Source organism: Dendrobates tinctorius, unplaced genomic scaffold, assembly GCF_039654945.1.
Source record: "Dendrobates tinctorius isolate UK_male_01 unplaced genomic scaffold, ASM3965494v1 ptg000370l, whole genome shotgun sequence".
In the NCBI taxonomy this organism is placed as follows: domain Eukaryota; kingdom Metazoa; phylum Chordata; class Amphibia; order Anura; family Dendrobatidae; genus Dendrobates; species Dendrobates tinctorius.
In genome coordinates, this window is record NW_027362036.1 from 5,926,121 (window position 1) to 5,940,027 (window position 13,907).

Below are 13,907 nucleotides of genomic sequence, written 5' to 3' on the forward strand. Positions count from 1 at the left end.
AGCTTGAAAAGTGGAGTAAACTATTTGTTGCGGTAGATTTACGGAAAAGTTTGATCTGTATCCCAGTACCGATTTTCAAAATTTTCAAATCCAAAAAATGCACCGACTTGTCCGAAAAAGAAGCTGTTAAAGAGATATTCAGACAGTTATTATTTAGTTGATCCACAAAAGCCTGGCAGTCCAAAAAACCAAAATGTTGTCAATATATCTGAACCAACGAAAAATGTTGGTACGAAAAGCCGCCAGGGGGTGCACCTGCGTCTCCTCCCACCAACCAAAAAAAAGGTTAGCGTAAGAAGGCGCACAGTGCGCCAACATGGCGGTGCCAGAGACCTGTTTGTAAAACACCCGATCAAATGTAAAATAACTGTTAGAGAGCACAAAGTGCAATAGGTCTAGCAGAAAAGACTGGTGTCGACGGTCACCTGTGATTCGCTGGTTCAGAAAATATGATACCGCTTCAATTCCAAGTGCATGTCCAATACAGGTATACAAGGATTCCACATCCATAGTCACGAGAAAGGTATCCTGTGGTACAGATATGTCCTGGAGTTGGAGAATCAAATGAGAAGTGTCCTGCACAAATGAGTCTAAGGAGGTAACAAAAGGCTCTAAGAAATGGTCCAAATAAATACAAGGACGTTCAAAAAGACTGCCAATGCCAGCCACAATGGGTCTGCCTGGTGGCTCAGAAATAGGTTTATGTACCTTTGGAAGCAGATAGAGGGTGGGAACAACAGGATACCATGTAGTCAAGAAAGCATGCTCTTTTTTGCTTAAGATATTGTTTTGTTTAGCGGATAAGAGAAGCCGATCTAATTTTGTCTTAAAAACACTTGTGGGGTCAGATGGTAAAACCTGATAGCACATAGTGTTACTAAGTTGACGCTTGGCCTCTTTTGTGTACATATCAATTGGCCACAAAACAATGTTACCACCCTTATCTGCTTCTTTTATAACAAAGGATGAGTTGTTTTTGAGTGTTTTAAGCTAGTCTTTCCTTAGACCCCTGATTCTCACCTTGTTTGCTAGTTGTATGAAGCTTGGAAATTTCAGTGCTAACCACATTGTAGAAAATTTGAATAGTGGGAAACAATGCAAAAGACGGGGTGGCCTAAGACAGTAAATGCCATAATTTATCTGAAGTTGTTCCAGGTCCCTCATTCTCCTGCAATAAATCAAGAGGGTCACTAAAGGCCTGTCTCTCATCCTGTGGCAGAGAATCTAGTAATGAGGGTTGATGGTATAACATTTTGAATGTTAACTGCCTACAGAATAAGTATAGATCCTTAGTCAGGGTAAACTTATCCAAAGTGCCCATAGGTGTAAATGAGAGACCCTTAGATAAGACATACTTTTCCACATCTGATAAGATATAATCAGACAAATTAATGATTTGTAAATTGCTTCTTTCTCGCATATTAGTAATGGTGCCCACTAGAGTTGAGCGACTTTACCTTTTTGGGGTCGAGTCGGGTTTCATGAAACCCGACTTTCGCAAAAGTCGGGTCAAGCGAAATCGGCCGATTTTTGTGAAAAGTCGAAGGCCGACTGAAACATGAAACCCAATGCAAGTTAATGGGGAAGCAAAGTCGGCAGGGTGTGGAGGCCAGGAAACACACCTACACTGCCCTTTTGAATGCCAAAAACATCAAATCTTATTACTGAAGCTTTTCAACCTTAATTTACTTCATAATACTAGTTGCGCACTGAAAAATGGGGGTTATTTGGCTCTTTCATGTGCCCTGGGCCAAAGAGCGCCCCTTTAACACATACCACAACTCATGATGCTCCGATACGGCAGATAAATAACGGTATAGTACAATGAAAAATACTTCACTTTTTACATCTCATGACTGATATCCATTTTAAATTCTCTAATAGCTCCAAAAACGGACAGTATCTTACTCAATACAGTATTATGGCCACCGCATAGTGCGCTATACAGAGTAATGAGGCCCATATATTTCACCATACAGAATCATTGGTCCCATATAATGTTTGAAACAGTATATGATGCTCCACATAATGCTACAGTATATGTTGGTCCCCATGGATGAAGCTGCATTGTCTTATGGGCCCAAATAATGCTCTATATATAATGGGCCCCATTTATAATGCTCTAGTGTAAATGGGCCCTGTAAATGCTGCTCCAGTGTCTGATGTCCACCTTTGGAATGCTCCAGTGTATGGTGGGCCCCATATATCATTCTCCAGAGTATAGTGCTCCCCAAAAATTGCTGTCCCAACATTGAAAACAATTAAATAAGTCTCCTCAAATAGATCTTCTCGCTAGGGAATCCCTGTACTAGTCTGGGCGTACAGACGTGCTGTCATTGCGCTCTCTGATCAGAATATCACTGTCAGGAAACGCGGAAGACGTCATGGCGGTGGAGCAGGGAGAGGTAAGTATTTCAACTTTGCAAGTGCTGTGATCCAGAGCAAGCAGGGGGGGCCCACTCGTTGGCGACGGCACTGGCACAGGGCCTCTCATAGTACGGCGGTGTGTCTGACGGCGGGTGGGCCGAACCTGCACTTTCAGCTGCACCTTCCTTTTTGTCACCGGGTAAGGTGGTACAGTATGTGAGAAGGGTAACCTGAGTTTCATCTGGGTCACATTCAGGCTGTGTAGAGTGCGAGGGGAATGTAGTGGTCTGGGTCAATGTACCAGCAGAATCATCTAGCAGTGGCTGGGCCTCAGTGCACTTGTGGCGCCCCCAGGAGTACGGTCGCCACAGTGGCATTACCTTCCTCCTAGGGAGTGTGATGCCATGCTTGGGAGCAACGAAGGATCTCTCTAGCAGTTAAACCAATACACAACACATTTCCCACTCCAGGCCAGCAGGGAGACCTCTGAACCTGACTGCTGAGGAGCTGCTGTCTGTGGTTGGGAGGAGATAAGTTAGGGCAGTCTGTGAAGGGAAGGGGAAGTGTGTGGACGTGAGTAGGGGAGCTGGAGGATGAGCAGAGTTAAGGCTCACTCCTAGCTTGAGCGCATGGTCCGGATTCCAGTTTCCGAGTTTGTAGGGACACTGACGTTCCTGCAGCAGAAACCGGAGGAAGTAGCAGCTGTAAATGCTCTGTACCCAGCTAAGGCTCGTAGGCCCCAGCAGCGACGTGTGGGAGCCAGAAGGAAAAGGCTATGGCTGCCTGCCATACGAGAAAGTTCCAAGAGAGAGTCAACAGGGGGAACTTCATTGAACTCAGCACTGCGAGTACCTCAGATAAGCGCTAGAACGGAGGCCACACTACCTATCTGCATAGAGAGAATTCCAAATTGGCTTCCAGGCTGACCAACTCCTTCTCCATCTCTACTCTGGGTCCTGGATGGCACTTACCAAGTACAGGTAAAGGAACTGCACGACTGTGTCTGTCCTCTTTCTCCTGCGCCTGGCGCACGGCTCTGCTACATCCTGCACTGCACACCATCTACCAACTCTTTCATGTGCCCTGTGACAATGGCCATACCTGTGCAGGGCTTCTACATCTTAGCTGCACCACAACTTCTGTCCCAGAGAAGCGCCACTGCAGCGCTGGTCAATCTACTCAGAAACCACAGGTGGCGTCACGTATCATTCACCTATAAACGTAATTCACCCCTTTGCATGGACGCTCAGGGCCACGGAACGGGTCACCACCACTGTGACACATCCCAGGGAGACACCGTCCCGGTACCGACTAACCCCACTGCCCTGCCTGGCCACCCACACTCCATGTCAGATTCATCTTGGACTGGGGAATTCATGATTTGACTTGATAACCCATGCATGGTATGATAGAAAGAGCTACATGGACTAATGTGAAGTGTGGCCTGCTGCATCATTCACTTTGGGTGGGGGTGCAGGAGACAAGGAAAGGGGTTCTTCCTGACCAGGAGCCAGCACTTGATGACTCAGTGCTTGCATTTTTTGAAACTTCAGAAGAGGAGGGCATATTTGCTGGAGTCTGTTTCGGCAATGTAAGCCCAAACCAGTTCCTCATGCTCCGGCTTTAAAAACGGTTAACCTACTCCCAGAAAAGGTAGCCTTCCAGGCGTTCCGTAGACAGACCATGATGCAGGCTCAACACCTCCTGCCTTAGCTGCTATTGTGCTTTTGCCACTACCAGCAGATGCACCACCACCATCAGCACCAGCTGGCCCCCCCACGCCCACGTCCGCGGCCTCTTCCACCAAACTTCCAAATTTAGCACAAAATAGACACAAAATAACATCACATATATGGTACTGTATCAGAAGCGTACAGCTCTATTCAGTCAAAGGATAATTGTCAATCTCCATATATATTCCATCAGTCACACAGAGACACTCCCAGGCTCAGTATGGATTAGACAAGAATATAAAAAGTCGAATGTTCGTCGAACCACACTGAAAACAATGTGTCATGATCCAGTGTTGGACCTGGCGGTATTAAAAGCACAAAGTGAACTTTTTTTACTTTGGTTAAGTTCAAAGGTGTTTTAACTGTCCCCGGTGGTGGTTGTGGTATTGCACTTTGGGTTTTTGTGCACTTAATTAGGTATCAGGTGTGACACCCTATAAAGGTGTGCTAGAGGTGTGCAATCACTGCCTGTGATATTGTGAGTTTGTGTTCACTCTGTTTTTGGAGAGCCTGGAGGAAGGATGGAGCTGGTGAGGAGTCCTGCGCAGCTTAGCCAGGGGGGACTTGTCGCAGCTATGGTGTCTGGACGAAGGGCTGGCATGGCGTGGTGGGGTCGCAGTGATGGAGTCAGCGGGAAGTGTCTGCATGGTCTGGTGGAGTGGCTACTATGGAGAGTGGCACTCACCATGTGGGACTTGGCCGCTGAGCTGGACTCAAGCATGCTTGACTTCGTGGCAGAAGCTGAACACTTCCTTGGGACTCTGGTACTAAGCAGCTGCAAATGGTGTTGGACTCTGCTCCAAGGCTGCACTAAGGTGAAGGATCCTGTTATGGTGATGGATCCAGGTGGAGGAGAAGATGCACTCAAGTGGAGGGCTCTGTTGCTAGGAGCGCACGCAACAGAGCAAAGCTAAGTGGTGTTTCCCCTGTATTGTCTCTTTCCTCATGTGTGTTATTAGTGCAGTGGTGGGATTAGTCTCCGCACCGACCCATTCCCTAGTGAGGGTTTAGGGTCAGGGTGAGCAAGGGCGTTAAGGTACGCGTGCGGCGACAGGTGCGGAGCCTGTTTAGGGAATGTAAGGAGTGCAGGGACACTGGCTCAGGGGAGCTTAGGAGGTCACCATGTCCCCATTCCCTATCGCAGGGCCCACCATTGTTAAAGTTTCCCAGGTTCCCCCTTTATCATTTGATTTATTGTTTAACGTGTAATACCTAAATTCGCCAGGTGGAGGCGGCGTATCCACCTGCACGTTTTATTATTTAAATGCGCCCCACTGGAGGCGGTGTATCCAGGGTCACGTGTGTTATGGGTCCGCCTTGCGGTATCATCTGCGTCCTGACACACGTGACCATGACACAATGGCAGGCAAACACAAACACATACTAACACATAGAAAACAATTACAAAACACCTTTAAAGGTGTCTCAAAGCCAACAAAATGCTCAGAAGCCAAAAAAAACATGGAAAAGGGCAACTACATTTACAAAAGAGGTGGAGGAGTAAAAGGAGGAGGTGGAGGAGACACAGATCAAGGCTTGTCATGCCCTTATGAAGTCAAGAAAGTCTGGACTAAAAATGTAAAAACCAAACCCAAAAAAACAAAATCTGAAAACAAACACGATCATATACCGTCGTACTTCCCACCAATAAATTATGGCAACTGGCGATCGGGCGGCGTTAGTCCCATGAACCTCCGAACAGCATCCATGAAGCCAAAGTGTTTGCTTTCCAGGGGCAGTATGATTGCAAAGCTGAACCTTAAAGGAATGTCCAAAAGGGCACCACCAGAGTGGAGCCTGCAGCTTAATTGGACTCCACCCGGGAAACCACAACCATGCCACCTCAAAAAAAATGCACACATTGAAAGCTTTGTCGATTGTGTGTGTGTGGTGTGGTATGTCCGTTTGTAGTTGTGCTAGCGATTTGTCAGCTTTATTCCGTTAACGAACGAGACTCCGGCATGCCCCTGTGGTACGCGTAAAGCTTACTAGAGGGATACGCGAGGCTCTGGCACGCGCGATCGAGCAATAACAGGGCTATCATGGCCTTCCATGTCCGGGGCTACATGCGCGCTACACTGAAAGGACCATCTTTTGTCGCTTACAGGTGCAGATAACCCACTGAACACCGTTAGTGATGGGGATCTGGGATTCCAATAATTCGCCGTGAACGATGATTTCCCAGTAAGTGCAGGTCAACCGCAATTCCTGATTTCGGCCTAACCGCCATTCCAGAAAAAATGCAAAACATTACGTGTCCAAACCACAGGTGCTGTAGCTTCCTTAACAGCTCTGCAGCCGTTCTCAGGCCCAGTATGGATTCTACAAGATTCGAGAAAGTTGATAAAGGGTACAGTTTCACCGGATAACACGTATATATGTTGCATAGTTTACACCTTAAAAACCTATGTGTATCGATCAGGAGGCAGGCTCAGACAGTCTCAGGCCCAGTATAGATTAGACCAGATTGTACAAAGTTGAGATAGGGTACATTATCACTGGATAGCAGGTATATAGAGCATAGTTTAAACATTTAAAATCTCCGTGTTCTCTGCATGGATTACACAACAATCTAAAAACTAGAAAAAAGGAAATGTATTTCAAGCGTACACCATGATACACTTTTGGTGGTATTTTTAAATCTTCATTTATATTTCTGTTTCAGTAAGACAGCCCAGACTCGCTGCAATAGGAAATTAGATGCATACAATTATTTACCTAAAGTCTAGTGATTGCAGAAATCTACGATTTACTATTCACGGGAACAACTTCCATCACAATTCTCAGAGGCGATGCTGACCCTCAATTAATTAGTGTGTGGACACAGCAAAAACCTTTCTTTGTGAAGAAAGTGTTGCTGTATCGCAGTACCGTTGATCCCATCGCCGTTACACATATTCATCCAATTTTGATCACAGGGAGAGATGTAAACATGGTGCTCACTGCCTATCATGATCTGTTACGTAACTTTGGAGTGGAAAACACAGAAGCCATAGGCCGTAGGCGATTCAATTGGATTGGCATGAGAGGGAGGGCACATTTAAAAATGTGCGCTGGAATGTCACACGTCTGTGGGTAGGAAAACTGTTAAAGCTGATGAGAAACCACCACTGCATCTCATTGTGAGTCGACGCCATAAGAAATGGAAGCCATTGATCATCTGAAGCTGGATCCCGGCCAGCGGGTGAGGGCATAGCTACGTCTTAACCATCATCTTCTATCAGTTCACCAAATTTGAAGTGCCAGTCCCAGTGATGGATTTGACAGCCCAGACTACACAGCGGAGGAGCAGGGAGAGGTAAACATTGCAAATGCTGGGGCCCTGCCCAAGCAAGGGGGGCCCACTCGTGTGCATCGGCACTGGCACTGGGCCCCTCATAGTACGGCGGTGTGTTTGACGGCGGGTGTGCACCCTCACCATCAGAGACACTTGATTGCACTATGAGGGACCCTGTGCCAGTGCCCGCGCCCATGAGTCAGCCTCCCCACCTGTCCAGGGCAATGGCACTTGCACGGTTGCGTGCGCTCGGTGGTGACCCCGGCCATTGGGGGGAGGAGGCTGCCCAGTTAGGGAGGTTTACAAAATGGAATATGTTGACGTGGGACATTCACCTGCTGCTAAAGGTGAAATTGGTCAAGTTCCAGGAACAGGAGGACCAAAGAAAACAATTTTTCTGGCAACCTATGTGTCATCAGGGTAAGGGGGGACAAAATCCTTGGAAACCCATGCATGGTTCATTTTAATGAAGGTTAGATCATCCACATTTTGGGTTGACAGACGGGTCCTTTTTTCTGTCAGTATTGATCCAGCAGCACTGAAGACTCTTTCCGATAGCACACTTGCAGCTGGGCATGCGAGCTTCTGTAAGGCATATTGTGCCAATTCAGGCCAGGTGTCCAGTTTAGCTGCCCAATAGTCAAATGGGAATGACCTGTGAGGGAGAACATCGATATGGGAGGAAAAGTAGTTTGTAACCATACTTGACAAGTGCTGTCTCCTGTCACTTTCAATCGATGCAGTATTACCAGTCGTGTGAGTGGGACTTGAAAAATCAGTCCACAACATGGTCATGAAACCCCTGTCTCCAACACCACTTCTGATGTGTCCACCACCAACACCGCTTCCAAGTTGCCCTCGGCCCCTACGGCTCGTGTGAGAACCATCACCGCTGCTGTGTGCTGGGAATGCCTCAACCAACCAGTTTACCAGAGTAGCTTGTTTGTTAGCCAATATTAGGTCAAGGTTCTCCTGTGGCATGATGTTTTGGAATTTGCCTTTATAGCGTGGATCCAGGATGCTGGTCAACCAGTAGTCATCATCGTTCCTCATTTTGGCAATGCGGGGGTCCCTTTTTAGGATCTGCAAGGCATAATCTGATATGTGGGCCAATGTTCCCGGTGTCAATGATGCACTGCGAGTGCTGGGTGGAGGACCACTTTCTGGCAAATCCACATCCCTCCAGTCACGCACAAACCCTGTACCAGACCTTGCAAAGCCAACATTTTCTCTTGCCCCACGAGAAGCATCCTTCTCCTCCCCTAAATAATCATCCCCATCATCATCCTCCCCCTCTTACTCTTCTTCCTCCACCTCGTCCACAACAGTTCCCTGACCAGACAATGGCTGACTGTCATCACGGCTTCCTTCCTCCTCTTCCTCCTCCTCAACCTCGGCTGCAGACACCTGCTCCTTAATGTGCGTCAAAGTTTGCATGAGTAGACGCATAAGTGGGATGCTCATGCTTATGATGGCGTCGTCTGCGCTTACCAGCCGTGTGCATTCCTCAAAACACTGAAGGACTTTACAGAGGTCTTTCAGCTTCGACCACTGGACACCTGTCAACTTCATGTCTGCCCTCAAAGTGCCTGCCCGTGTATCCTCCCACAAATGCATTACGGCCTGCCTTTGTTCGCACAGCCGCTCAACCATGTGCAGGGTGGAGTTCCACCTTGTTGCAATGTCGATAATTAGGCGGTGCTTGGGAAGGTGGAGCAATCGCTGCAGCTTCTGCATTCGACTGGAGTGTACCGGCGACCGGCGGATGTGCGAGCACAGTCTTCGAACCTTAAGGAGCAGGCCTGTTAAATCCGGATAATTAGTGAGGAAGCACTGCACCACCAGGTTCAAGGTGTGAGCCAAACAAGGTATGTGTCTGAGTTTTGAAAGGGCTATGGCTGCCACAAAGTTCCGGCAGTTATCACTAACTACCTTGCCTGCGTCAAGATGTAGACTGCCCAGCCATGACTCAGTTTGTCGCTGAAAGTAGTCGGCCAGTACCTCTGCGGTGTGTCTGTCGCCCAAACACATCATCTGCAACACAGCCTGCTGACGCTTTCCACTAGCTGATCGATAGGGGGACACCTCGTTTCCAACACTGTCAACTGCGGATGCAGTGCTCGTGCGACTGCGCTCTGTGGACCAGCTTTCGCTTCTGGAGGAGGAGGAGGGTCGAACGCCTACAGCCAACTGTTTCCTATACCGTGGGCTAGGCAGCACTGTGCCACCACCGCTGCCCCCTGTGCACCCTGCATCCACCACATTAACCCAGTGCGCAGTGATGGACACGTAACGGCCCTGGCCATGCCTACTGGACCATGCATCAGTTGTGAGGTGAACCTTTCCACTCACTGACAGCTTGAGTGCATGGACAATGCGGTCTTTCACATCAAGGTGGAGGGCTGGGATGGCTTTGCGAGAAAAGAAGTGGCGACTGGATAGTTCATAGCGTGGAACTGCATAGGCCATTAGTTCGCGGAAAGCTGCGCTTTCAACCAACTGATAGGGCATCATCTCTAACGAGATTAGTTTGGCAATGTGGGTGTTCAAAGCCAGTGTACGCGGATGAGAGGATGAGTACTTTTTTGTCCTACTCATAGTCTCTGGTAGGGTGAGCTGGACTTGAGAGCTGGATATGGTGGAAGTAGCGGTGGACATGGCAGACTGAGAGAGGGTTGATGATGGTGATGGAGTTGGTGTTCTTTCTGATGGCCTAGATTCAGTCTTTTGTTGCAATAACAGTGTGATTCCCTGAATGATTTGCCCTTGTGACGACAACTCAACATTTGCTGCTGGTGGTGTGCTAACCGGTGGACTTACAGTGGGGGAAACAATGTTGCATTGCTGACTACCTTCTTTGGGAGCAGTAGCACATGTGGTGCGTGAGTTTTGGTAGTCCATCCACGCTTTCAAGTGCATGGTGGTTAAATGTTTTAGCATTCAACTGGTATTCAAATTTCTCAGATTTTTCCCTCGGCTAAAGGTCTTTGCGCACTTCTTACAGATTACCTTTGCCTGATCATTAGGATTTTGTTCAAAAAAGTGCCACACTGCACTCTTCCTACTAGGGAAGACAGTTTGAGGCCTTGCACGCTGTGCTTTATTGACCGTTTGGCCAAGCTGTCCTGCAATTTTTTGGGTTTTTGTAACCCATTTTTGGACTGCTCCAGGCCTGCCAGATAAGAACTGTTGCGATGTCGATGCCTGCTGCGGATGCTCCTCCTCTTCTGAGCTATTGGCAGCGGCACACTCTACCCCCAATGGATACCAATCTGGGTCAACAACTGGGTCATCCATCACCTTCTCTTCAATGTCATGTGCACCTTCCTCTTTGTCACCGTGTATGGTGGTATAGTATGCGGGAGGGGGCAACTGAGTTTCATCAGGGTCAGATTCTGGCTCAGTACACTGCGAGGACAATGTAGTGCTCTGAGTGAATGTACCAGCAGATAAATCTAGCAGTGGCTGTGCATCAGTGCACTCCATGTCAGATTCATCTTTTCCTGGGTAATTCACGATTTGACTTGATAACCCAGGCATGGTATGTGAAAACAGCTCCATAGAGTAATCTGTAGTGTGGCCTACCGCATCATTCAATTTTGGCAGGGGTGAAGGACACAAGGAAAGGTGTGGTTCATGACCATGAGCCTCCAATGACGACTCAGTGCTTTTATTTTTTAAAACTTCAGTCAGCAATGTAAGCCAAAACTTGTTCTTGAAGCTCCGGCTTTAGAAGCGGCTTACCTACTCCCAGAAAAGGGAGCCTTCGAGGCCTTGTGGAGCCAGACGATGACGCAGCCTCAACACCTCCAGTATTAGGTGCTATTTTGCTTTTGCCACTACCAGCAGATCCACCACCAACACCAACACTATCATTACCAGCTGCCAACCCCCGCCCACTTCCATGGACTCTTCCACCACACTTCCTCATTTTTTTGAAAAATTTACCCAAATTTACACCAACTCTCTGGTACTGTAAAGCAAGGTACAAGGTGTATATAGTACTGGGGAGAATTGGAATGTCTCTACACTTCAGGACACTGTGGGATTCAGTCAGGCCCTGTTTATTTAACACCGCAATATGACAGGCAGATTCTCTATGCTGTTAGAAAGGTTTATAGAGGACTGTGGAGAATTGGAATGTCTCTACACTTCAGGACACTGTTGGATTCAGTCAGGCCCTGTTTATTTAATACCGCAATATGACAGGCAGATTCTCTATGCTGTTAGAAGGGTGTATAGAGGACTGTGTAGAATTGGAATGTCTCTACACTTCAGGACACTGTGGGATTCAGTCAGGCCCTGTTTATTTAACACCGCAATATGACAGGCAGATTCTCTATGCTGTTAGAAGGGTGTATAGAGGACTGTGGAGAATTGGAATGTCTCTACACTTCAGGACACTGTTGGATTCAGTCAGGCCCTGTTTATTTAACACCGCAGAAATTGCCTAGTGTATGACAAACTACAAGGTGTATATAGAATTGGGCAGAACTGGAATCTCCCTACAGTGTAGGTCTGTAAGAACGGAACAACTCCTTGACTTATCCTTACAGAGTCACACACAGATAGCTTCACTGTGGCCGTGACAACAGCCGTTACACGGTACTGAGAGAGGAGCGTGCACGTACACCGCTGTCCAGAGTATGTAAAATTGTCAAGCTCCGTGTTTTAGTATACGGACTGACACACGCTGTCTCTCTATAGTTTTGAATGTAATCAAACAGCAAATATACTAAACTGTTTGAAAACCAGACAAAACTATAAGGTGGAAGTCTGTAAGAATGGAACAACTCCTCGACTTATCCTTACAGAGTCACACACAGATAGCTCACTGTGGCCGTAATAACAGCCGTTACATGGTACTGAGAGAGAAGCGTGCACGTACACCGCTGTCCAGTGTATGTAAAATTGTCAAGCTCCGTGTTTTAGTATACGGACTGACACACGCTGTCTCTTTATAGTTTTGAATGTAATCAAACAGCAAATATACTAAACTGTTTGAAAACCAGACAAAACTATAAGGTGGAAGTCTGTAAGAACGGAACAACTCGACTTATCCTTACAGAGTCACACACAGAGATCTTCACTGTGGCCGTGATAACAGCCGTTACACAGTACTGAGAGAGGAGCGTGCACGTACACCGCTGTCCAGTGTATGTAAAATTGTCAAGCTCCGTGTTTTAGTATACGGACTGACACACGCTGTCTGTCTATAGTTTTGAATGTAATCAAACTGCAAATATACTAAACTGTTGTGAGTTCATTTTCCCCTTCGTCACTGAGGTCTGGTGAACTCCCTATTCTGGTGAGGGAAGGTAGTGAGCCTCATTATCAGGCACCTGAACCTAATTATGATGACTGGCTGAGTGGAGTCACGGACTGGATATAAGGCTGCCGACGCCCTTCTGCCCTGCGGGCGATTTCTCTGTGGACTTCTAGGACACCAGTCTGATTCCTGCTCCTCTAAAGCTAAGTTTTCTGCTTTGCCTTTTTGCATTTGTGTTTTGTTTTTGTTTGCCTTGCTTTTCTGGTTTTTGCCATTCCCTGCTGGGTGAGCTGAATCTCCTTTTGCCGGTTGCTCTGTCTTCAGAATATTCCTGAGTACTGACATAGTCTTTTTGAAGCCTAGCGTCTTCAGGGCCTTTTTCACTGTCAGTCTGTTGGCTCTTATTTTCATAGGGTTTTTCACGGATTGCAGACAGCAGCCTTCCTGTCCTTTCCTATCTAGTTAGCTTGGGCCCCGTCTTTGCTCAGTCTATCTTTCTGTCTGTGTTAGTGTTCTTTCTCCTTGCTTCACCGTCATTATATGTTGGGGGCTGCCTTTTGTTTTGGGGTCTGCTCTGGGGCAGTTTAGATTTCCCTTTCTGTCTTTAGGCTATATAGTCCTCCGGCTGTGATCGAGGGGTCTAGGGCATCGTAGGAACCCCCCACAGCTACTGCTAGTTGTATCGATAGGTTCTGGGGTCTGCAATCCGATAGCTGCCAACTTCTCTGGTTTTCTGGACTTAGCTAGCATTTCTGTTTTTGCCTCCTATGGTGACTCATTCATAACAGAATCACCCGCCATACCGCAGATCCTAGGGTACTCAATAGCAGGAAAGAATTGTGTTTAAAAAAAAAAAAAAAAAAGTGTGTATATTCTTTCCTCTATATCTCTGAGGCCGTAGGGGGAATTTTTTTTTCTCTCAATGGAGATAAAGCAATTGTCTGATGGTGTGGAGCAGCTCGCTGCGGAAGTGCTGGGAATTTCCGCCTACCTTGCTCGTTCGCATGCTGTTGAATCAAAGATCCCTACACCTGATGTATTTTTTGGGGATCGATCTAAATTTTTGAGTTTCAAAAATAATTGTAAATTATTTTTTGCCTTGAAGCCTAACTCGTCAGGGAGCTCCGCGCAGCAGGTTAAAATTGTCATCTCTTTGCTGCGTGGCGATCCCCAGGATTGGGCGTTTTCTTTGAAACCAGATAATCCTATTCTGACTAATGTGAACGCATTCTTTCAAGCCTTGGGGTTGTTGTATGACGAA